Source organism: Aquila chrysaetos, chromosome 5 (genome assembly GCF_900496995.4).
Source record: "Aquila chrysaetos chrysaetos chromosome 5, bAquChr1.4, whole genome shotgun sequence".
NCBI classification, from domain to species: domain Eukaryota; kingdom Metazoa; phylum Chordata; class Aves; order Accipitriformes; family Accipitridae; genus Aquila; species Aquila chrysaetos.
In genome coordinates, this window is record NC_044008.1 from 4,188,557 (window position 1) to 4,214,886 (window position 26,330).

General features: G+C 41.3%; 1 protein-coding gene across 3 annotated transcripts in view; it reads left to right on the forward strand.

Moving 5' to 3' along the window:
• LOC115341263 (endonuclease domain-containing 1 protein-like) overlaps window positions 1-26,330 on the forward strand; it is a 176,581-nt gene that overhangs the window by 107,412 nt on the left and 42,839 nt on the right. For 2 of the 3 annotated variants that reach the window (XR_005932476.1, XR_005932477.1), the window contains 4 exons: window positions 703-825; window positions 10,250-13,213; window positions 15,530-15,613; window positions 16,241-16,846. The gene's annotated coding sequence lies outside the window, so the exon portion shown is untranslated. Of the gene's footprint in view, window positions 1-702; window positions 826-10,249; window positions 13,214-15,529; window positions 15,614-16,240 lie in introns of those variants that run through there. The other variant, XR_005932478.1, reaches the window with a different exon arrangement.

A 26,330-nucleotide genomic window follows, 5' to 3' on the forward strand; every position in this document is an offset into this window, starting at 1 on the left:
TTTCTTACCATTAAAACAGAGCAAATCTCTTGCGGATGTTCAAACGCTGTAGTAACTGTGCAAAGTAAGATACAGAGGAATGTGTGGGTATGTTTAATACAAGTCTGTTGGGTTGTAGATCTGTCAAAGCCCCAAATTTGCATTTCTTACATAAGCAGGAATCCTGGTAGTGTTTACACACGCTTTGTGCTTTAGGAACTGCAGGAATTGAATTGCTGTGTGAAAAACACTGCTCTTAGTTGCCGTCTGTGGGGTTGCACAGACACTGTTAAATTATTTACAGTTGCAATCCTAACTAGAAGTTTGTTTGCTGTTACACTTGATATTAAAACTTACCACAACAATCGTAAGAGCAGCATGCGACCTCAGTGGAAGTGCGGACAGTTGTACGTTTCTGAGAATATACAGGAACAAAAACCTTGAAGTTTCCCTTCTGTTTAATTAATTGTTTGTTTTTGTCGGTGACAAGGTTACAAAGCATTTGTAATAAGCATGCTTCATCTTTTGCCATTTTTTTTTCCATATGGGTGTGTGCTTCCTTTTCATTATGTTGTTTTTCTTTCCTTTTTTTTTTTTTTTTTTTTTTTTTAACACGGCCACTCCTTTCATTTTAAGAATAAGAAATGAGCTGCTTGCTGCACAGAAAAAAAAAGTTTCATAAACATGGCAATTCTGATCCTTCTAATCTTTTATTACCTGTAGGGACAGGTGCAGGAAGCTACTACAGGAGAGGAGGTTTACTAACTTTTTCAAGACTTGGGATTACACAAAGGAGCAGTATATTTTAGACGCTACGGAGAAAGTTCAGAACAACATGGTCAAAAGGTGCGTTGCTCGGAAATACATCCCTTTTGCTTGGCTTATTTCACTTCAATTCTGCCCCATAGAGTTGTGAGCCCTTCAGCTAGCATTTCAAACACAAAACTGAAATAGGCTGTCTGAAGTCTGTACATACTATTGGTTTCCTGCTGTTTATAAAATAGATCTGGAGATACTACCTTCTAACACTTTGGTTACCCGAACTTCTGTTTGTTGCTCAAGAGAAAGTGAAGGGAACCACTCGCTTGATCTCAGTAAAAAAGAAAGCAATTAATGCCATTAGCTGTATTGACTGTGTAATGCTGAGATAGCGTCTGTAGGAAAACAACCAGACAGCTTAAAGAAGAAGTAAGATTTTTTTTTTTTTTTTTTTAGCATGCTGAAACAGTTTAAAATGCTGAAATGGAGGTAGGGCAAGGACGGTGGTAAAAAATACATCACCCATCCCTTGTGATTCTGTGGTTTTGTCTGAATCTTTTTTTTTTTTTTTTTTTTTCCTCCCTACAATCAGCCATGCGTTTCAATTGTGATCGCTGCCCTAAGACCGTAGCTGCATGCAAGATGTCTCATTTGCCTAATATTAAAAATGTGTGTGTAATAACATTTTTGTAATGCTTCCCATCTGGAAGATATGTTGCACACCTTTGTATTAACATTCACGGCACCCTTTTTACATATTACTGTGTTTTGTGGATGGAGACTACTGTGAGTGGACTTGTTAGTGTACAGTTCTGGTCTGAAAAATAGTTCAAAGCAGCTTATTTATTGCCAGAATTAAGTTTTCACTATTCGTCTGTCTTGCTCGGTCTAGTAGAACCAATCCATTTGTGAGAGAGTCATTGGTCTGCTTAAAAAAGTTACGGTTCATTTACCAGAAGAATTATTAACCAACTAACACATAGTAAGGGATCTGAAGACCTTCTTCCTCCAGTCATTCAGGAGATGCCTGGAAGCTTTAAGGTCTTGGTCTGAAATTGTACATGCAGACCAAATTGTAGCCGTATCATAGGGTGGGAATTCCTGTCAAAAATTTTCTCAAAATGGTACATCCATTAAAAGGTATGTACAAGTAATTGTCAAACTGCCATTTATATTAGCAAGGCTACATTCTTTCTTGAATGAAGTTAATAAAATTGTGTCAAAGAATGGGATAACTGCAATATGAAATAACTGGAGATTAACCTTTTCATTCTCAAGATTTGTAACAGAGGTATTGCTGCTTAAGCAGTATTACAAAAAAGGAAGAAAAGAGCAGCTTTATGTGCTAGCATGACTTTGGAAGAGGGACAGTGCATTGATGGTTTTACAGTGTGTAGGAAAGCAAGCTTCTGAGACGCTTGTGTACTTCAGATATATTTGCTTATGCTGCTTCTTTTTGCTGATATGTACTGATTAATAAATTTCCGTTTTAAGTGTATAGCCATCCTTTAAAAGAGCAGATTTTCAAACTGCCAGGCAGCAGTCAGCACCTGTGTGCTTAATTCCAGCAGGTGGTGACACCTTCTGGATGCTGAGCACTTGGAAAATTTCACCTGTCATTTGGGTAATTGATTGAAAGTTGAGTTTTTCCCAGAGCCTGGCATGATCCACAGTGAGTGGTGTAGCAGTAGGAGAAAACAGTCCAAATCTGCTGTCTCCCAGGCTTGTTCTCTGAACTGTTACAAAATGTTTTCTTTTCAAATTGTTTTTAGAACACAACGATGCAAATTTGAACACTCTCTGCAAATTTGACCTGTATTTATATCTGCATGTTTGGAAGAAGGCCGTAAAATTATTTCTGTATTGTTTTCAGTAAATCTCCAGTTTATTATTCTGAGAAAATTTGATGCATCTGCAGTGTGCCTGATCTGGCTTTCTGATCTGCAGATGCACAGCCTTGCATATCTCGTCAAATCAGTGTAGCAACTGCTTTTACAAACTACGTGACAATGTACAACCTCCGATCTGAGAACCAGATCAGACTAAAATTGGGACTCAGTCCAAAAAATAAAATACTGCAATCAGTCTGCTTACTGTGTCAGCATTCATATTCGTTTCTGTTATATACACTGCAGGGAAAGGAAGTGGAAAATACACGCTAGCATCCAGAAACAGATTCCTGAGTCATGGAGGATGGCCTAGATGGGCATTGTTAATAGGAGCTGCTTAAAGGTTCCCATTTTTGCAGACACCGTATGGGCTAATAGATGTTAAAGGCGATGTTCTGAGCTTTTGTGACACTAAGGAAGTCACTGTGTGACACTACGGATGCCATGTGACTTCCCTGTTTACGCTCAGCTCAGCTGTAAACGCATATAAAATAGCAGTAATGGAATGATCTGCTTGTGTCACAACATCCTCCGTCTGTGGTCCTCAGCCTCTAGAGCTGCCCCTTGGTTCCAACGGCGATTTGCGGAGTTCAGTCCCTCAGAAAACTATACTTTAAATGCCGAGGCGTACAAACTGGGATGACCTCTTGCTTAAGACCGTATGTTTCCTTCCCTTCCGCCTGCCCCGCTGCTATTCTGGGCTGCTGGCTGGCACCTCTCATCTGTCCGGGCGGGCATCTGCTCCTCGGGCAGGCAGTCGGTGGGCAGGTGGGCTTCCTGCTGCCGCACCCACCGCTTCACCGCTCACCCATCCATTCCTGCACGCTTGCCACTTAACCCTCTCGTTTCCAGCTTCCTAGGCTTACCCTTCTGTCCTAAACATGCACGATCTCGGGAAAAACGTTCACCTATGCTGCTGGGAGAGGAGGACCCGTGCGCCCATGTAATGCTTCTCAGATCACTGTAGGCAGCACTCGAGTGCATAGCGTGTACTGCATAGCAGCCGGGTCACTTTGGGGTTATAACAGTAAATATTCTAAAAGTAATCAGACTGTAGAAGTGATGTAAGCACTCAAGTTTCTGGCTGAAAGCCAGTTGTCAGGTTTAATCTGCACCCTAAAGCTCTGCTGGTAAATCCGATCTGGCAATTCTGCCTCTGTGTGGGTAGAGACACCAATATCAAAATATCTTTCCTGATAAAGAGCAGTGGGACCTTTAATGTCCACAACAAAAGTAAAAACATTTTAAAGGTTTTTTAAAACTATTATTACACTGTAGATGTGCAGCAGAATACATGGGTGGGATTTGGCTCCGGTACAAAGACCAGACAGCATAATACGTGTGTACGTACCTGTCTGCAGGTGCCCAAGGATAGGATTCAGTTGCCTGCACATTGGTGTCTGGTGCCTTTGAGACAGGTGCCTTAGGTTATCTGGGACATACCCATCGGGCTGGCAGGTACAACATGAATTTTATGAGAGTTTTATGTGGGCTAGGCATGACACTGTTCATCACCTAAAATGACAGGAGGCATAGGCGCTGTGTTTAGGCAACTAAATCTTCGCCCAAGTGTCCAAGCTCCTGTTGTAATTGCTGGAGATGCAATTTGTCACTGAATTCTAGAGAGCGATTCTGCTCACCCAGCAGCAGACATTTATATTTGGTGGGCTGAAATGCTATCCAAATGCTACTGGATCTCTAGTGATTAGACCACTGGCTTTTTTCCTCTGACACCTAAGGTGAAACAAATATGAATAATAAATAGTTTGAAATACAAACCAGTTCACATTCTTGCAGTGAACATCTCAGAATTTGTAATAGTAAATTGGGATGCAAAGAAACTTAATATTTTTTTGCAGCTGGAACCCTGTGCAGAAGATCATTAGGCCCAAAGCCAATAACTTTTCATGAGTGTGATACCAGCTTATTGCTTACACTTCCCATATAAGTTCAGTGTCATGAGCACATTTATTTACCCATTAAGCATTTTCTTTATAAATTAGAATTTTTGGTTATGTTTTGCCATGGTTAACTAGTAAGTAGTGAGTTATTCTTTTAGGGAAGTAGGGGACAGTATGTATTTTGAGCCAAAATACTACAGCACCTAAGAAAATTGGATTTCTGTTCTTGATTGCAGATTTCTTTCTGTCTTTTATAGTATCTTGGTTTAAAAAAAAAATCAACAAGCTCATTGTGATGCTTTTGATTAGGCTTCAACAGAGATAATAAAAGTGTAGTGTCCTTTTGTGAAAGGAGTTTTTAATTACTGTTAATTGTACTTGCTAGCTTCATTTCTGAAGGGAAACGGAGATGACCTCATCCTGAAAGTTGTCAGTCTCATGCTAGTGTCATTCACCGCCTGGAAAAGAGGTTGTTTTTTTGTTTCTTGTTGCTTTTTTTAATGAGGAGATATCAGCAGGCCTGATGGGCCCTGCAGCTTTGGAAATGCTGTCCAAACTCTGTTTTAGTAGCATGCTTCTTTCTGAAATGTTAAACTACAGAGCTGAGTTACATCTTAGGAGCAGGGGACCAGCAGAGTCTCAGACCTCTGGTCTGTTTGCTCCAGTAATGTCTCTAACAGCAGCCAGTACCAAAGACTTTGGGGAGAGGTGATGGAGTCCTTATAGAGGACAATTATCAAAGATTTGAGGGCTTATTCCTACTCTTTCATACTAACTGATCTAATAATCTTGAATGTTTTCATTATCTATTCAAAGGCTTGATTTCTTAACCCTTAGCAGGTCTTGGCTTTGGCATATTCTTGTGAGGTCCACACTTCATCTGTGCTTTGCGTTTAAACAAATGCAAAGAGAGTATTCCCTCACCCTTTGGACTGCAAACTGTGCAGGTCAGTGGTGGCTTTCTGTGTGTTTCTGCAGGTGCCAATGTATTGGGACCAATCAGTATTCAGTTGTGACCATAATGTAAATGCCTGAATATTTATAATCAGTTTAGTTCGTTGAACATCTCCGTATGTCAGGAGAAGGATGAATGGGAGTACTTTTTTGTCTCTTTTCACTATTGTGTATTTCTTAAGCTGTTACCTTGTTTAGTCTTATATGAACCTTCTTTAAAATACCCTGAATTTTCCAATTCCATTTCAATTCATCCAGTGCCATCTGCCACAGTGTCTGCTATGTATTTCAGCCCTGACGAAAATCCCCATTTCTCATGAGTACCTCCACACCCTTTCAAAAGGATGATGTGAGAAGCTAAGCTGGCAAGTTGTTCCCACCTTTGTTGCCATTTATATAGCAATGTAAAGAGGCAAATGCTGATAACTTGTGTCCTTAGAGGTGTTTGAATACCTAACTCAACAGTGAAATCATTAGCAGTGAGGCTTTTGAACATCCTTGAGGCTCTGGGCTCGGGTCTCCGCTCAACTTTTGCTCAAGCAGTCTCTTGCTGACTTGAATCACTCTGCTTTTTTTGTGTGTGTCAGATGTGTATTTAAAGCTGCTGATTCTTCCTCAGCATCAGAACCCTTGACATGAAGATAGACAGAGAGCAGGGTGCCAGCAGTTCCTTCTGCAAGGGAATAAGCATTCAGCTGTTTTGTTTTCTAGCCCTGGCCTGGGGAAATCTGTGAGGTCAATGAGCTTGGTCCCTTTAACGGGTCTCCTCAGCACTTTGCCAAATGCGTTGGGAAGCGTGGTCTGGAGCTCCCAGTTTATCTCATTCCTTTGCTTTCTGCTGCTTATTAAAAGACAGAATGCAGATCTCAGTAGTGTGAGATGTTAGGGCTGTCTGAAATGGTTTTCATTCTGCGGCTCCCAGATGTTGTTTAGGCAAAAGGAGCAGAAGTTTTCTTGAAGCAAGCCACATACTTCAGTAAAAACACTGAACTCAGGTCACCTTACACTGACTTCATTCAGTCCTTACTTTGCTATCTGTAACATGGGGATTACAAGTGCACCTTAAAGGATTGTTCTGAAAACTGTGGTAGTTGTTAGCATTTCTGCAATCTTGCCAAAATATATATTAAATACAAATATTCTCAAACCTGGTCATCTCCCAGGGTTGAGTTTGGTATCTTATTCTGCTTTGTTGTGTTTTTTTTCCTTCTGTTTTTAAAAATGTGGGACTCTTCTGCTGTGTACGTTCTCCAAATCTGAGTTACTGTACAAGATACTCTGCGTGCTGGCGGTGGATACAAAAAGACCTTTATGGGATTTGTTTCTGAAATGGGGGTACCTTGTTGGGTAGGAAGATCCGTCTGTATCGGCCCTGAGCACAAGCTGCTTCATCCTGAACAGAAACGCAGGAGACAGAGTCTTGTCTCTCATTCTCACAAACTACTGTAGAAATAGTGGCCTTCCAAAGTATTCCTTGAATTGTCAGACTGTATGTTATACAGTTTGACTCCCAAATTTCCAAATGGGGTAAAGAACCTGTTACCTGCCAACATCAAAGGCGCTCCGGAAACACAGCTACCTGTCTCTGTTTAGAAGAGGTACAGAGTGATTTCTTAACACAAGCTGCAGCAAACATAAAGCAAAGCTGTATTCCCAAGTTTGGGCTGAATATCTTGTTTCCCTACAGAGGACTATTTTTAAAGCGCAGGAACAGTAAGCATGGCTGCTGCGGCAGCAGATGCAAAGCCCTGCCGTGGGAGAGCAGGGTTTGTTCTTGTCTTTCACATCTTTATGGCTTCCCGCACTGTACCACCCTGCTTTTCGTCCGTGGGCACGGAGAGCATTTGGCATGAAGACAAGAGACGTACCAAGGGCTGCCAAGGCAGCAGCAAACGTAGCGCAGCTCCTTCTCTTGTGCCAGACGAGCTTTTGATGGCGGTCTTCGGAGGCATACATTTCACGTGGGCACGGCTAGCTCTTGATGTAAAAAATAAAACAACTTGAAACTACCCTGGGGCAAAAATAAATGACTGCAAGAATACCAGAGGATTGGGCAACATGCTAAGGACATGTTGTTTCCTTTAAGGATTCTGACTATAAATGACGTCACGTAGATAGTTTGGATGTTTGTGAGCACTACAGGGCTTGGAAAGGGAAAGCAAATCGGAAAAACACTGGGAAGCTGAACAATTTGTTTTGTTTTATGACTCCCTGGTAGTTTAATGAGGGAGCTATTACTCATGTACTGTCACTGCACATCTAGAAAATTCCTCTGGGTTTAAAAGCTGGCAGGAAAAAGTAGTTTCCTAAAAACCACTGAATTAATGAGATAAAGCCCATTGCTCAGGAGTCCCTAACAGGAAGGGTCAGAGGCGGAGTTGTGCAGGACTCACGGTGTGTTGGAAATCTTCTCTACAGGGTGTTTGAAAGAGCACATAGCGCTGGCGGGGATTCAGAGGAGTGATGCAGCAGACGCACTCGGCATCTCTCTTTTAGGATGCAGTACTGTGGATTTGGGGAGAAAGATGGGTTTGACTGGGGCATTGCAGTCCTTCTCCTCCATTCCCTTGCACTGGAAGATATCTGGGACTGGGGTGCTGGACCCCTTCTAAAGAGATGAGATTTTAAAAAAGGTTTTCAAACTCATGGGCAGTGGTACAAAGCAATATATTAGTAATATTGACACTTGAAGTGAAGGAGATATACTTAAGGAGAAGAAGAAGTATTTGTTATGTGGGCGTAATTATACAGCTTTAAATGATTTTTCACAGTTTCGTAATCCGTATTCCCGTGTCTGTCAGACTTCTGATGTCCTGCTTTGTGTGCATTATTTTCTAGGTCTGTATAGTGCAGTTTATGTATTTACTTCAGTTATTTTAGCTATTTTAGCCTATCTTGTCACATCCATACAAGATACACATTGTCCTCATTTTAACTGGAAATCTAATACAACTTTTATGGCCCTTGAAAGCAGGATGAGTTCTGTTTCAGTCTGATGATTTAGAAAGTACAGTAAACAGAGGACAGCTCCAGTCTGGAAATGCAAGTGAATATATTCGTCACCAAATGCCTGATGCAATTACTCCCTCATAGTGTAAGTTACTGTAATTTCTTTCACAAAAAAATGCAGATAAAGCAGGGGCTCTTAGGAGGGAAATCCATAAGAAGTCTGTAAAGTGTGATGTAATGATCAGTAACAGAATTAACAAGCCACTGTAACAGTTCTGCTACAGTTTGTGTTAAATTACAGTACCTCAAATGTAATCATAGTCATGCCTTGTTTTATTTCGGTGCTATACTGTAGTCTGAATCAATTTTGTCTTCTCTCTGTGTTACTATCTTTGTAAGTACTTGCATCATTCTTTTAATTACTTTTTTTTTTTCTTCATCCACAAACTTTAATCCAGAATATTGCCAGTTTTCCATGCAAATACAGAAGTAGCACAGGAAAGGTTGTATATTTTAAGCTTCAGATCAAAGAGATGCTTAGCTGTGTCCCCTTGTACATGCATCATACACTCTCTTTTGAAATATCCAGTACTGAGCTGGTTTTGAATTTTTTTTAAGCACATAAACTGATGCCCAGTTTATGTCTCCATGCTGGACTTTCGTGCTCGGGTGTGGAACTCACTGCCTGGGCCAGAATTAGGAAATGCTTCCTACATCTGCTGTGAAAAAGTGTTGGATCACAGAGTAGAGCTCAGTTTTCAGCCCAATGGGAATGGGACAGAATGAGACTGAAAAGTCTGGGGGAACGCTTCCAGTATTATGAAAATGGCAGGGGTGTGGATGTGATGTAATTCTCATTATTTTGGAATCAAAACAGCCAGCGTAGAGGGAGACACTTCAGAGGGACCTTGTTCATGATGCATTAGACCGGGGTTTGGGCATCAGTTATTCTGAAGGTATGTGTACATGGCAGTGAGCACAGGAGAGCTCAGGTTAGCTCTGAAAAAGCATGTTTGGGTACCAGGAGCAGCGTAACTGTTGCAGAGAGGTGTTCGGCCTCGTGTGTTGGATCTGTACTGCTGCAGTTCTCCAGGGTAGTGTGAAGCTGAAGACTGAGAAGACATAAAAAGGGGCTCTCCTGCTTTCTGGGTGGGTGCTTCAGTCTCCAAACTCCAGTGAAAGTGGTGAGCACCAGTGTTCCTTTGTAGCCTTGTTCTGGAGAGAGCTGTGGTGTTGGCATGGATTTTGGTGGGTTTTGGGCTCTTTAAGGGGACTTACCTAGTGTTCAGGCCACTTTTGCCTAAACGGATTGCAGCAGAGTCTAGGTGAGAAGAAGGTTCCCTCGCTCCAAGCGGGACACCTTCGATCGTGAACAGCAGGTAATACCAGGCTCTAATATGGCATGTGCTGATGCCCAAGCAGCTACCGAGTAGAGAGTTTAATCACTCCGGACTCCAGGCACCTAAATCCTGCCAAAATTTAGGCAGAACAAAGACGAGCCACGTGGCTGACGCCTGCAGGCTCCAAGTCTCGTGGCAAGGGGCACTCGTCAGGCAGCCATCTGCAGAGACAGCAATATCTTGCTGCTTAGTGCTGCGTCACCCTTTGAGCAGGAAAAACTGGGCTTCCCAAAGATGCAGTCATGTGTGTTTTGCGCCGATAGAAGAAAAATGTTTTTGGCTTGTTATTGATAGAAACCTAACTTAATTTTCCTGTTAATGAGGGCTTAATAGTAGTCTATTAATATTATCGTGGCTCAGCTGATTTCCCTTCTTGGCTAAGTGTGCGTCCTTCGCTGTTTTCTCTCTGTGCCCAAAGGAAGCTGCATCTTCACACTGGTGCATGTGGAATTCTGCATGTCCTGCCTGACACCACCATCCCACAGCCTGTTTAGAGCTCTTCTGCTGGCTCCTGCTTTACCCTTGGACTTCGGTGTGCAGGTGTATGTACATACTGTGTTCAGATGACTATCAGCTTTTACTGATACATAGCACATACTTAGTTACGCAGTCTTCACTTTGTTTCATTCTCTTAACCTTCACAGTTGCTATGGTAGACAATTGTGGGGATAAACTTGAGTAAATTTCCTTGGCCAGTATTAAAACCACAAAGAAATCTAAAGTAGTTCTGTGAAAAAGGAATTTCTTGATGAAACTATTTGCAAGGGACTGAAAGGGGAGTACAAAATGAAAACCCAGTCCAACTGCAGGGAAATGGCTGTAGGGACACTATCACGGGCTGGCAGCTGCCGTGTTCCTGCACGTGTCATCTCAGACCTGTTTTAACCACAAAGCAGTTAATGTAGAATGGTCAGCACTGCTGAGCAGGGAACGGGCCTTGCTAGCAGATGCTTACTGCTATTTATGTTGTGCGTTATCTCAGTAAGTTTTGCATCTGTCTTTGTTACAATTTTGTTTGCTGCCTTCAGGTTCCCCTTTTCTCATCATGTCTAATAAATTAAAATTGAATTTGCAAAATATTATAAAGCAACACTAGGATGTGCCTGTTAACAGAGTAGAATAAACTAATTACACTCCGTGAACTAACTGAACTCATTTACTAATTGATGAATTAATTTAATCATGTCTTACAAATAAGAGAACTCGAATGCTGACAGAATAGAGAGCTAACTCTCTTCTGCACTAAATCATTAGGGTTCCTTTGGTTTTAGTTTTCCTTAGTCTAGTAATGGCCACATTTTTAGAAGTAGGAAGTTAGACCAGCCATTTGCAATTTGGGATTCTCCTTTGTGATTCTGTCCTACACCACTTCCAGGCTGATGTCTGACTCTTGAATTCATTGGAAACTTTGAAGTTTCTAGTTGCTTTTTCTTAGCCAAATATTAGCACTAGTTCTTCATCCTTACCTTTTTTCACTGGTCAAGCATTCAACACCATCAATCATGTTGTCCAGCTCAAGATTCTATCCTGACTGGATGTCTGTAATTCTGGGGGTTTTGTGAGCTTTCTTAATCACATTCTTAATATACACAATGACATTCTCTCTGTGCACATTCGGCATCTTCTGTCTTCCAGATTTCCCCTGGAAACATATACTTGACTACTGTCTCTGTGCAGTCAAGTTCCAGATCTGCACCTCTGTGCATCACTTTATTTCTCTTCTGAGATGTTTGCCTGACTTGTGCACAAGTGAATTGATAGCAATCAGCTGCAGCTCAGTACAGTTTCAACAGAAAGGAGCTTCTCCCCTGCCAACCCTCTGTAAATGCCACAAAAATACCTTTTTATTTAAGCCTTTATTTTAAAGCTATACCTTCCTATGATGCCTAGAGTAGACAGGCCATCATGCTGTTAATCTGCTTTTATATCGGGTTTTATTGTCTCGTTATTCCTCATGCTTCCTTTTTTTTCATGTCTCTTCACTCTTCCTTGCCTCAGGCAGTAAACTAGAAACGAAACTCCTTTTATTCTGTTTTATATGAAGCTCCTAGATCAGTGTGTCTTGGTCCATGACAGGACTCTGCCCTGCTACAGCTGCTTTACGGTGTGTCCATTGGAAATCACTGGGAAGGTAAATGTCTACATAGCTGCAGAATCTACACAAACTGAGTTTCTCAGGTCCCACAGAAAATCAGACTAGAAACAGAGCTTCAGCCTTCCTTATTTTAATGCTCAAATTACAAGATACTGACCTCGTTTATAGCTTCAAAAGATGGAGCCAGTTATGGGGAGGAGACTAGTAAGATCACAAGTAAGTTGCAGCAAAATGGATACATGTATGTTATCTTTTTCTGATAGATAGGGACATATTTTTCTAATGCCACTCAAGTTGTTCAATAGCTGTGGTAGATTAAAGCAAAAACTCCCCCGCAAAACAAAACTATTTTCAAAATCCAACAGCTGCTTTTCCCCATCTCTTGCTTGGCTGTGTTTAATATGTGGAGCATTATGTCGTGGTCCTCTAATCAGTTCTATAATTTTCATGGTGTATGCCAGCATCAGTATTTATTATTGAAGCACCATGTCTGTTTTTATCCTGATGATGTATTTTGTCCTGCAGCAGTAGTCAAATACATGAACTGAGTAGTAAAAAGGGGTTCAGGAGTAAGGATCAGTAAATACTCAAAGCTGTGCGTGGTTGGGCAGACGTAATCAATTCCAGCACTGCCAGATGTTTGCCAGTTGATCCAGTTGACGGAGAATCATCCTTGTTCAGCATGCAGTGAAGATCCCTCTCATTTCCTGGCTCTTCCAGTCTGTAGCACAACTTAGAGGCCACTGGATCAGTCCCTAAAATCTTCAGGTAAACCTGTCATCCCTCTCTCTTCAAAGCCAGAAGAAACAAGCTCTTTAATTAGGTGACATACCCTGGCCTAACCAAGAAGATGCAGAAATGGAGGGGAATGTTAAACCGCCGGGTGGTTGTGTTTCTTTTGCCGGTCGAGGAGATGGGCAGTTCCTGGAGGGTCTGCACGGCTCATGGCTCTGGGACGCCAACCCTGGCAGCAGCCCTGGGGAGCTGCTGCCGTGGCCTCCCCTGCAGCGGTGGCAAGTATCGACCGGCTGTGTTCCTGTAACGCTCTTTCATTCTGTAATAAAATCAGGTGATCCGAAACGGAACCAAACTGGTAAAAAAGTACCGTAAGCGTGTGACCTTTTTCTCCTTTTATAAGGGGAAGCTGAAGTGGAAATGCAAACATGCATTTAAATAAACCATTTTATAAATTCCAGGTGCTGATCTCATGAGAGCACCTTGCATATGCCAAAGGAAGAACATGTTGTTTGAGGGAAAACCTATTTATAAATATGTGCAAACTGAAAGGTAAATAATTTCTGTTTCCAGTAAATGGATGGAATATGCTCTCTGCATTGGTTACGTTTCCTGCAGTGAAGTATGTAGTGTAAATATATCTGGCCTATATTGTGTTTGTTGCTGTGCAGCACCAGTATGTAGGGAGTGGATATCTTTAAAAATTCGATTTCTGATTCTTTGCTTCTTCAGCATAACAAAGAAGGGTTCAAAGGTGGTTTGGTTTGCTCTGAAAATATTTCTGGCTTGGGTTTTGGTTTTTTTGCAGTGTCATACATGATGGGAGGAGTAAAGAATATTTGTCTTCAGCTGAAAGATCCTCTGCAGTCTGTTTGTCAGGCGTGGGAATTCAGTTGGGATTAAAAACAATCACTCTTGGAGCGGTCTGATTGAATTTCCTATCCCTCTTAATTGCTATCTTTTTTTTCTGTGTGATGATTTTAATTTCACTTCCTCTTCAGTAATCGTGGAGTCTTTCAAAATAGTCAGAATTGCAGTTTGTATTATACCAGAAAAAAATACAGAAAAATAAACATTTTCATGTGTGTTTATTGCTATTTTTAAAAGATACGTAAAAGCAATTTTTTCCAGGTCACCTTTCATCCTTTGACAAACTAGCATGATCATTTATGTAGCAACGTAAATGAATCCAGTGCTGAAGATAAGCACAGGGGCAAAAAAGTTACAGGCGCCTGGTTTTGAGAGCTCACTTTGTAGAGACGTAAGTGGATGCGATACAATGCATGGCATAAGAATATAAACAGTAGGTGTAGTTTTTGAGTGCTTCATGACAGGGGCATTTCTGTTCAGCGCTGGGATTAGAGCTTCTATTGAAACTTATATAACAGCTACGTTGCCAGGGTGGTTTCTAAAAATGATGCTTATCGCTCTTCAGATTCCAAAAGCTTTAAGTCAGAAGAAATATTTTAAGCTGAAGAAATCTTCCCCTCACCCCGCCTCCCCCCCGCAATCATCAGTTTTCTCCCAGATCCCAATGAGATACTTCTGCATATGTAAGACAGCAGTGGGAATGAAAAAAATCTTTTTCTAATGTAAAGACATGGACAAGCAACAGTGAGTCTTGTGGGTGGCTGCTTTGTTAACTTACCTTTGTTAGCGTACCTTAGAAAACAACGGGGAATTACATTGTTCATTATGGTTGTCCTGTACGATTTCTGAAGTATAACATCTGCCGCTTTTATCCAGCAAATTGTGATCCCCTTGGGGAAAAACACCCAACCCTATATTCCTGTCTTTGTTGTCCCAAAGATTGCTGTTTGACAGAAGAGCAGTCAGCTGCTATGGTGATGGGCACAGGGTGGGAATATGGACAGAAATAGAGAGAGGAGAGGCTGAAGCCAGACTAGTCCTGCTTCCTTATGGTTTCAGAAGTGCTTTCTGAATTTGGTAATGACTGATTTCAAGGAGTTAACAGGTTATTTTGCTGTTTTCTGCCTCAAATTCTTAACAAATAATGCAAGGTAATAATCGGGCAAAAAGGAGAGTGAGGTATTCAAATTGATAATGTTTGTACAGGACTGCATGTAATTCCTTGCAGTGCAGCTTGTGCCCGTTGTGCTTGGATTTGGATGCACAGAAATCTCCCTCCTCCCGTACGAACTAAGTCAGTTTTTGGTAATGCATAATTCACGTACTGAAGCCTTTGTCACAAAACATCTTACTGTTTTTCCTGTGCTTGATAAGCCTTCTTTTGTATTTTCAGGATTTCTGTTTCCTAATAATCCCCAAAATCAGCCTGAAGAGGTTTCAAAACAGGGTTTAGAATAAATCTGAGACAACTTGTACGTCAAAGATACTGCTCTACGCAGTAGGTGATTCTCTGGCACCTGCTATTTACAGATCCTTCCTCCACAAAGAATTATACCCCCATGGCACGGGGGCCCACCGCTGCCATGGAGTTAGTGTGTAGGTGGACTGCACCTTTAGGTAGTCTACCAGGAGGTCTACCAGGAGACCAATTTGGATATATATTACAAGGACTGTCTACATGAATACTTCTGCGTGAAACAGAGACAGCAATTTCGTTCGATGACTTTTGAAGCTCTAATCGAAAATGACTCCTTCCATAGGGAACACGACACCTGTATTCTAGTGATGGGGTTAGTGGTAAACCTTGATTACCTGTTTGGACTGTAAATGCACTCACATAAGTTCAGATGGTGAGGAGCCGTAACTTGGCTAAAAGCCAGTATAAGAGGCTGGAGGAAGAGAAGAATGATTATGAAGCGGCGTTTTGATTTATCTTTTTGAAGAACAACACAAAGAGGGGACTAATTCAAACAGCTTCTGGTATTTTTTTTCTTCCAGACTCTGAGGACAAACCTGTCAATAATGAATTGTTCCAGAAATATATGGAGAAAATTGTACATGGTGGAGGCTGTTTTTTCTGAGGTATAGCACATCTGTGTCCCTCCTTGGTATCAGCTGGTATTGTAAATACCTTGTAGCCATCAGACCTTTCCTGTTTGTTAGAAGCTTTGAGAAGCTTCTGAAATTAAAAAGATAAATGTATTGTGCATACTTAACAGATAAATTGGATGTTTCACTAGTAGGAAATATTCGTCTTTATTTGAGGGCTGTTTGCTTGTTCCAGAGGAATGTTCCCCAGATCGCTTGGTAGCTCTTTTCAGTACAGCTAAACAAAGCACAGGAAGGAAAGCGAGATATGTGAAGTACTGTCATCAGTGTAGGAAATTTTGACAGTAATGGTTTGTCATGTCATTAATTTCCTCCCAAATGACCCAAGTGCTTTTTCTTCTTACCTGTTTATGTCAAGCCACTGCAGACTGTCTGATCATATTAAATTCCAGCTGTGGAGGCTTTGATTGTTTCATGCACATTGCTGATTTTAAGATAACAAAATTGTTCAGCAAGAAAAATTGAAACGGAAAAATTCAGGCAGCAGGCCTACAGGAAAAGTTGGACCTTTTATAAAAACCTAGTAAAACTTGAGTAAGAATCTCAAAGTTTGGTGTATTGATTTTCTTATGAAAGTTCAAGAAGTGTGTTTCATTGCAGGCTGAAACTCATCTCAACTCCTCATGACCAGCTGAGCAAGGGAGATGTGATTTGATGCTATCCAAGGTGTAATTCCACAGTTCATGTCTTTCGCTAGTGCCAGTTTAATAAGTTTCTGCCTACTCCCAGCCATTCATTTCCAGCTCAGCAGCAATGCAGTGCCATCTCTTTCCTGACCGTGTGGAAAAGCAGATGACTGAAAATATCTGTCAAGAAAAGAAACACTTTTTTTTTCTTTGAATTAGAATCATTTGAGTGACTTGTCTACAGCATGGCCCGTGGGCAGTTGTATGGGTACAACTGAAGGTGACATGAACTGCAGCATCAGAGGCAGCAGGGAGTGCTGGAGGGTGTCCCAATGTTAAGTGATCTTGCTGTCAACAAAAATCTGCTCTGGGACCATATCCTGGATGAAGGGGTTTCACTAGCCACAGTATTCTTTGTTGAACTGCTGCTTTTCATTTTATTTTATTTCATTAAGAAAGATTAACATCTTCTTGCTTGGGCGGGTTTTTTTCTTAAGGAGATAAACCATCTCTGTGAGAAGTCAGTCAGCTTTGTGGACAGCCATGAATGTCAATAAAGTCTTGGCAAACACAGTAGGTATTTATTCAGCCTTGCAAATTAAAAACATTTTTCCTGCATGTTTAGTGAAGGGAACAAAAAAAAGACAAATTACATAGCAGATGAGCTCTCTTGATAGTTGGAATTCATTAAGCTGGTGGTGAAAACGCTGGGGGATTGATGGTGCAGAAAAATAAAAGATGAAGCAGCTTTTCCCCAAGAGCTGTGGTTTTAAGTTCAAGTTGAAAATGACCAAAAAAGAAATCCCTTAAAGACATCTGTAACTGACTTCACAGTCTCAATTTCTATCTTGGTAGGCAGTTCTTCCTCAGTGCAGTTAGTATTAATTGGTTTTTCAGCTGACAGACAATTTCTCAATGGTTCCTTGATCTTCATCATGCCATAGGGTGTCTGCAGCAGCTCATAAATGAGATACATGGCCAAGCGTTAAGTAGGAAGTTCGCACAATCCCTTCCTATGCTATAGCTGTTCTGTGACAGAGGCTTTCTGCAGAGTTGTCAATCTGTCATCTTCCCTTGGCTCCACATTTTATTAAAAAAAAGGAATTTAAAAAGTTACAATAAGTTGAGCAGTTTGTCAGACATAACGTACTCGCAGGCTATTGTCTGCAAATTACAGGCTGACTCGGTCTTTCAGCCTGTCATAGATGGATCGTAAATCTGTCATAAGTAGAGCTCTAACAAAATCCATTTACAGAGCTCCTGTTACAGCAGAGCATGGAAAGGAAGCAATAAGACTTAGTTTTTACGAATTCCCTGTACAGGATCATTAGTCCAGTTGGACATCTTTCCAGGTCACTCCCAGTAGATGTTCTCTCTGATTATCCCTGGATTCATGTGATAAAGTGCCCACAGTTGTCATTCGCAGTCAAAGATGGGATCGCAGTTCACATACTATTCCAAATGCTTCACTGCAGGAGTTCATCACTGGAAGAGAGAGGGTTACCTGATGGGTGTTTCAACGCAGCTAAACCACCTGTAAGCTAAACCACCAAAATTATTCAACAGCAAAACAAAGCCATCATAAACACTAATCTTGCAGTGGTTTAATTGCAGACAAAACTTTACTCATGTAAGTAATCCCATCGATCTCAAATAAAAACACGTGAATTATGAAGTATTTAAGATCAGGGTTTAAGTCACTGATATGTCATTCCCATAATTTTCTCTGGAATATTACAGAACAGTGTTAGTTTGTCACCACAGAAACAAAAATGTAAACGGAAACTGTTCCATCTAAAATTTTTATCTAAGTCTATGAATTCTGGGTTTGCTCTTCCTATTTCCCAAGCTCTTGCTTTTCTGCTAAGTAGATGTGTAAATGTAAAGACATTATCTTCTCTGTTATTCTTACTCCTTTCCAGTTAAATGAGAGAATTGCTCTCAGCTTTTCTCATTGTTAAATCTAGGGAGGACAGAACAGTTCAAGATCTGAAAATGTTTTAAAACTTACAGGACCTAATGACAAGGAGGCATCTTGGAGAAGTACAATAGCTGTCTATCTGCAGTTCATTTGTTTTTCCAATTTAGAAATGACAGTTTACAGCCCTAATGCGAGAGTGTTTCTCATTATCTGTGTTCTAGAAACATGCAGAGTTATTACAAGTTTTGAAAGATGCTTCCTTCGAAAGTACAAATGATATTAAATGGAAGAATTTGCTCTCTGGATAGTCAGATGGAGATGCGGTGGTCTGCCTCTGTTCTAAGGCTAGTGATACAGAGCCATGCAACTGGACCTCAGCTTCAGATCCCACGTACATCAGGAATGCAACTGTACAGAAAAAGATGCTATAGCATGATTTAACCTCGCCTTGTCCAGGGAAGATAATGGTTGTGAAGTGTCGTTGCTATCATTGTTTCACAGATGGATCGCATGGACTTTCTCATGAAGATTTTCTTGGAGAGGAGTGTGTTAGCTACACTGTTGACAGATGCCCTTGTGGGAACTGTCCACGCTAATTTGAGATTTCTCTCCTCTATCTTCAGCCGTCTGGAAGTTAGGTTTCTAGTCTAAGCTAGTTGGTTTTTTTGTCATTGTGGTAAACGAAGGGAGAGATGCACCTCTGGAGGTGATGAAACCTTAGAAACAGAAGTAATTAGTTTTTTTACATGGGTTCCTGTCCTCTGAAGAGGAGGAGTTTGAGAATATTTGGCTGTCTTCAGGAGACCACAGATGGGTTCAGCTTGGGTGATGGTTGTAATCAACTAACATCAGCTTTCACAGGACTTCCAGAGGCACGTACAGTGCACACCAGCTGTATTAAACTGCAGGAGGGAAAAAGTAAGATGCTTCACTCTTCTTGAATACACTACAGCAAGGCAAAGTTTGAGGCTTTTGTATGGCTTTAAGCAGTTCAGTCCTGCCCACGCTTTAAAGCTGCTTTATTTTACCCATGCTAAAGCATTAGCATTTCTTGTGCCCCCATGGAAGATTTACAGACAAGCTGTGTGCTTGGGGCAGAGCCTGGGGAGATGGGCATGAGCACTGCTCAGTCCTGCTGCTCCTGGCCAAGCTGCTTCCTGACTGCTCTGCTCCACACAGACACTTTCTGGACAGAAAAGCTGCATAATAAATCCAACGCTGATGTGGCCTGGCATAGTTATAGCTCTTCCAGTAACTGAAGCAACTGCCCGCTTTCAGAGGCCCAGCCTACTCCGTTGGGTTGTTTCCCTTAAAACAATGTTGTTTTACACCCACATGGGGCACACTGTCTCATTGTGCCTCCCCTCTGCCCTGCCATCGAAAGAGACCGTGCCTGTTGTGGCAGTGCTGCTGCTTTGGGTAATTTGTTCCTTGCTGAGAGGCTGTGATGTACCTTTTGAGTACTTCCCAGAACATGTCACTGTGAGCATGGCTGAGCCTTGTAGTCTGTGCAAACGCTCAAACTTGCTTGACGTTATTCTGCAGATGTAATTCGGATGTGTTTGTTCTGCCAGCTGAGATGAGAAGTTGCCGACAGGTTATAAAAAAATACATCTGTTTGAAGTGAGTAAATTGTCTAGGACACACTTCAGTAGCAGACTTCCAGGAAAAAAACGCTGTGTCAGACTTCTTAGAAGTAGTGCTGGGACCACGTGGCAAGTGCCAGATCTGAATAGTCCATAATTAATGTAATCCTTAACGTTAGGTTTGGGCACGCACTTTTTCTCTAATGTTGCAAATACCACCTCAGCGAGAGCTAGCAGACAGGTGGGCTGGTTTTCAGACTATCCGCGTGACCGTTTGAATGAATATTCAATATTTAGGCATTAATACGTAGCTTCTGTCACACGCTGGTGCTACTGCTGCTGCTGTTAAAAATAAGATATGTTAACATCTTGCAGGAGACCTTTCACACGTTGCTTTGCTGTCTCTAGAGGGAGTTTGCAGCAGTGATTCCCTTACTGATGATCTGTTTGGTGGTAGTCAGGCTGTGGGCAGACCTCAGCAGACACAATCTGGTAATAGAAGACAGTAACAAAAATTTCCTGGTTAAACCCTTGTACGTCTTGTCCAAGCCTGACTAACAAAATTCTTCAGAGTGACACTGCTGTAAGCAATTCCCTTTCAGTTGGTAGCACTACAATAGAAAACAGAAATGAACATTTGGTGACTGAAACCAAAATCAAGGGTAAGACTAAGGAAAAGGCATCAACTATTTAATAGGAAAAATAAAGATAAAACCCCAACGTGGACAGGTATTCTTCTGTGGCATTTCCAATTTATTGTTACAGGAATATCATCGCAGCTCGAAACAAGCTCCCTCAGGAAGCTGGTTTCATATGGTGGTTTAGATTTAACTATTCATTGTCTAGCACCATTTGAAATCAGTGTTCTTGGAGGAAGAATCCCTGCCTTCATCAGTGAAACAGTTCTTCGGAAACCTCGCTGGAAAAGAGGAGACCAAGATCTTCCTTGCGTGCTTCTGCTGTTACAATTGGCTCCACCACCAAATGAAGTCCCTCGGTAGGCTGAGACTGCAGAGTCTATGGCCCAGATGACCCTTGGGAGAGCCATGCAATGTGTGATTTCAAAGGCAGAAATTCTGCTGTAATACTGCTGGGCAACAGCATGTTTATAGTATTTGTAGGTGGTGAACCAGAACTTTGGAAACAGAGAAGGGCTTATGAAACATACAGTGCAAAAAAGCGTAATACAGAATTGCAACACAATATTGAAGACGTTAATGTTAATGCACCAACTAGTAAATCTAGTACAAACAGCTCGTTTGTACAACATGGTGAGGAATAAGGAAAGGAACTTCATTTGCTCCACTTTCTTCTCAACTTGAGGCTGGTTTCAGCCTTACATTTTTGTTAGTTCTTTACTGCCATTGTAAATACCGTGTACATGTCTCATGCAAGACGCACAATAGACTTTAAAGCAGATAATTTTAAATTTAAGCACTGGGAATTCTAGATGCTGTTTGCATCCCTGCTGTGTGTTTGCTTTTTCATTCTGGTATGTTTGGCAGATCTGAATATGCTTATTTATTTTGCGTGACTTAACTTTCAAGTGCTCAAGTTGCAAGTGGATATCCTGATATGCTAGGTGTAGTTAATGGAAATGGCCAGCATCAGCATCTGTGAGAATTGGACCACGCATGGTAGGTCACATTAGCCAAGGCTACTGAAATTTGGAGAACTTTGAAGTGTTTCAAGATTGGCTTTACCATATTAAAAGATGCGTGTAGCTAATGGTTGATTTGACAGTTTTCTCTTTCTAAATCATTGTCTTTTCACAGGCATTTTAATAATATTTATAACATTTTTTTTTAGTGAACAGTGCCACAGAGGTAATTAATTAACACTTACCAAGTATTTGGGGATCCTCCAATGTAAAATACTGTCCAGCACTTAACTCTTCGTCCTTGCAGATCTCAGTAACCCCTTTAGAGGATGACTGATTTCTTTTGGTGTTCAGAGTCAATAATATTTTCTAGCACCATTTGAAATCGGTTATAGTGATTGGGGAATTGCTCCTTGTGAATTTTATACAAGAGGCTCCAAAGAGAATCTTTAATGGTTTTATCTAGGACTGAAAACAGGGAAGTGTGTTATTTTAGTGAACAGAGTTGCTGAATGCAGAAATACTATACACTTAAGCTCTAGCATTGTTAGGTGCTTTTATATAGCTGGAGATTTTTCGTAGGAGAAAATACAATCTCTAGTAGATAGAGTTTGTAAAATATGTAACACGAGGTCTTGATTTGGGTCATCTCTGTAAAGATGATACTTGGAATGGTTTGGAAAGCCATACAGTACTGAGAGTGAAGATAAAGGGAGATGGTTTTCCCAATGAGAATCATCAGTGTGGACTTAAAAGAGAAAAAAACAACACCTTGTTGGTTTAATGATCTGTCTGTGAGGTATGAGGAAATAAAAAGTCAGCAGCAGGAAGCCAATCTCCAATTACTGTACTCCGGACATGCTGAAAGTGAGATCTTGTGAAAGATTTCATTGCCAGCCTGGGAGCTTTTTGCATTCTCCTCTCTTACACTGTTAACAGCGTAAGCCACAAAAGTGAGTCATCTTCCCAAGGACATTATAATATCTAAGAAGTTTTCTCTGGAATTGCAGCTCTTCAGAGAAACAGAACTGGCCAGAGACTGGACAGTCAGAGTGTGAGTTCTGTCCCTAGTTGCAGCAGGATGGCATTATCAATGAAGATAATTTCTGAAGATCATTCTTCAACCAGCTTGTCATACTACATCCAGCTTTTGGGGAGCTAATAACACAGACCAACCTACAGCAAGGCATCCCTGTAGCAAGGGATATTTTCCTAGATGTACTGGTGAAAACAGTAATACACTGCTTTTCACCACTATTCTGTATGGGGAAACTAAAGAAGTAACTCCAGACTGTAAACAACTGGAGCAACTTTAGAGTATTCAGAGGCATTTCTAAGGTTGTGGCTGGTTGTTGGCAGCAAATTCAGCTTGCTCATCCCCCTCCTCTGTCTTTTCATCAGTATATACTCCCATTATTTTTATTTCTTTTTGTTTAATTATCAAGGGATCAGGTAGTCACAAACCAAAAGAGACTTTATATGAAGAGTATGTGGCTTCTTCTAGTCTCTCATTTCCATTCCTTTGTGAAATCCACCCTCATGATTTGTCTTTTATAGATGAAACTCTGAGAAGTGGATAGTACTGTGTTTAGTACAAAAGACTCTAGGTTAGCCCTTAAATAAATACAAAAGTGATTAAAATATTGAAAATGTAGAATGGCTAGCAGCGTATTTTTTGCAATATGATGCAGAGAGCTGACACCTGCCCACATACATATTTGGGGGGGGGGTTGACAGATGTTCTTGTCGAGCTTAAAAGCTATCGGGCTAAAGCGTTTCATTCTGGAAATGTGGCTTACAAGTAATCGTGTTTCAAGTACATCCACTGCTTAAGTAGCTCCCGTACAGACTATTGCTTAAATGATTTCTTGTGCAACATCCTTGAATGAGCAGATCGATCTATTTGGAGTTTAGCTGCTTGTACTGTGCTTGTCAAGGTAGGATCTAAATGTCTAGACTGCTTTACAGTTTTGTTAGCACAAAAACTAACCTTAAGGTAAGAATCGATTACAAAGTAATACAAAGCAATCATGCAAAAACAGCTGAAGGAGATAGTTTTAATTATTTTTATTGAAAGGTAAGATGTTTTTAAGCTGTAGTAATTTTCTCTGTTTGTGCCATATAGCGAGAAAAACCAGAGCTGCCGTGTGCTTGGATCTTGTGAAAGGCTTTTCAGACGTGAGTATGGTTGCTAGTGTGCCCATGTGCTTACAGGATTGCGTCCTGTTGCTTGTTGGATCTTTCCTGCAGCAACAGGGAAAGAAAGGATGAAAGAAGGAAGAGAAATCCTTCATGAAAGCAGAAACATTTCACTGTAAAATATCTGTATGTCTGAGGAAGAGAGAAGCATATGTAATGGGTTTCTTATTTTTTTTATCCTATTTGCTCTCAGCTCTTGGCCTCTTTAAAAAGTGAAGCTACTAGAAGACAGTCTTCCCTGTCACGCAGCCAGATTTAGATGTAAAACGGTGCTTACAAAAATTGGACCAGTCTCAAAGCGCTGATCAGGTACCACAGTATGTAACTTACCTTATTTGTTTGCAACTCTGCTCCATCCTACTGTTTGATACCCTGCAGCAATTGCAAAATGTAATGTGCAACGAGATTGCTTCATGGTCAGCAAAGTTTGTCTAGTTGCCGGTCTTCTGGAACGATGTTAAAATGAAATAAACACTTCAACTAAGCCAAAAACAGCGCTGGAAGTCAACCACTGCTCTTCCCCCAGACTCTCACTTCTGGACTAACATAAAAGGTGCTTGATGGTGGGCTGAGAGGGAGAGAAGGATGATGTATATTGGGAAATTTTTAATACAAAAACATTACGGAAATGTCTTGCAGTGTGTACCTTTTTTCTATTAATGAGGCATTAAACCAATTCATTTTACTACACGGATCCTAAATTTCAATTGTCACATCAATTTTTTCTGCAACTTTTGCGGTCTTGCGTCATCATCTCAAAATGTCTGGTTTCTACGTGAATGAGTTCTGTGAAACCCATCGTATATTGGGAATCTGGGGGGCAAATACCCTGATCGCGTTGAATAGGAGTTTGGGGTGATGGTGAACTGCTTTCTTTTCACAGCAAATAAATTGAGGGTCAGAACTATGATTGGCAGCAGCTTAATCCTTATGTTAATTGATGAAACATGCAGGCATAAAATGCTTATAAAAAAGTGGAACAGGAAATAAGACAAAATTGTGATACTCTACGAGATGCTTCCTGATTTCTTCAAGCCAGTTTGAGACTTGGTAGCCAAAAATAACCTGCTTGTGAGGGAGCTGTCGTGTCCTTAGCACACATTTCCAGTGCCGTAATGGACAGCAGACGTACAAGTAGAATAAATCCGGGTAGTGTGGCTTTTACTGCAGGCTGGCTGAGTCCAGCTGGGACCTTTGCTAAGTATGAAACAGCAGAGGCTTATGTTGGCAGAGCTTTGCAAGGCTGTAAAACAGACTATTAAAGCTCACAGCAATTTAAAGATGCCAGGAGACTGAATTCTTACTTGTTTGGGTAATCCTAACAAAAATAATGTTATAATTTCTAGATACCTTCTCTTGTAAATCGGATCCAATGAGGACAGTGAAGCAAACTTCAGTGAAGCAACCTTCGTTAAGCTGCCTATGTACATGAGAGGTTTTCACTTCACACATGTCGTTCAAGACAGCTGTACTCTTTGCAGAGAGCTGTCCTGTTTTCTGACAACAGTTCATCAAACTGGTGGCTTCTGTTCTGCAGCAGTGCCTGTCAGATGCTGCAGGTGCATTTCCCCTCGAAACGTCCAGAGCTTTTCGGTTCCAGGCATAAAAGCTGGACCAGCTACATGCTCCCACCTCTGCCATTGAGGAGGCAAGAGGATGTTCTGTATGTTCATACCAGTCAGTACAGTGGTTACAGACCTTTGCTCAGAAGCTATTCCCATTCAGCTCCTTGAAATTAGAGGCAACAAATTTTTTTCCCTATGTCTTTCTTGCCCTTCTCCTCTTGCTTTCCTACAACAGTCTGTGGTGACACGTGGCTGCTTGGTCTGCTACCACGGTTGCTGGGTGTTTTGAGTTGTGTTCTGTGGAGCTTCTATCTGTGCTGCCTTCTCAGCATCAGGGGCTGTTTCTTCTCAAGGTTTCCTCTCTGGAGAATCTGCTATGGCAGCAGGTGACTTGGCTTCAGTCCTGGGGAGGGGGTGTGTGTCCATAAAACCAGTTTCTCCTTGTGCCAAAGAAGATTTTCATGGCCACTTGCCATAAAAAGGAGAGGTGAGCCTTGGAATCACAAGGATTTTAGTTCAGTTCAATATTTTGGTGCTAGCAGTTCAGGATTGCTGCCGAGGAGAGATTTTCTTGGGCTCTACTTTCCAAAGCAATTAACCTGTCAAGCCCTACACATTTCTGGCTGGATGCCAGTCTGTAAAGCCTGACCATTGCACTCCTCTGGAGCAGCACAGCCTGGGATGAAGTGGTTGGGAAGGGGCGTCCAACCACGGTCTGGAGGAGCCAGCATTGGTACAGTTTTCTGAGCGATGCATGGCAGTGCAGAGCACAGATATCACGAGGGAATATAAGGAATTTCTTTTGACTTCCTCATTTCTTCAGATATCATTACATTTGGTACTACCATAACATTATTGCATGCAGGGGCGTTAACGTAAAACCCAGTAGGATTTATTTGTCATTAATGATTTTACTTGGAAGATGCTCAGTTGCCACCGTGCAGGATGAAATTCTAAAACAGATTGGCAGTGGTAAAAGCGGTAAGCACAGGTGAGTTAGCCAATCTTTTAATAGCCTCTGGAGGACCACAAAGTGATTTTCTCCATTAGATTTTGCCATTATTTAATCTTTAGCCTTGCCTGTCCTTGCTGTGGAACAGACTGGAAGGAGAATGTCTTGATAGTCTCCCAAATAGTTTTTCATTACTGGAAATGCCTTGGGCTGATGGGATTGCCTGCTGAAAGGTGCCAAA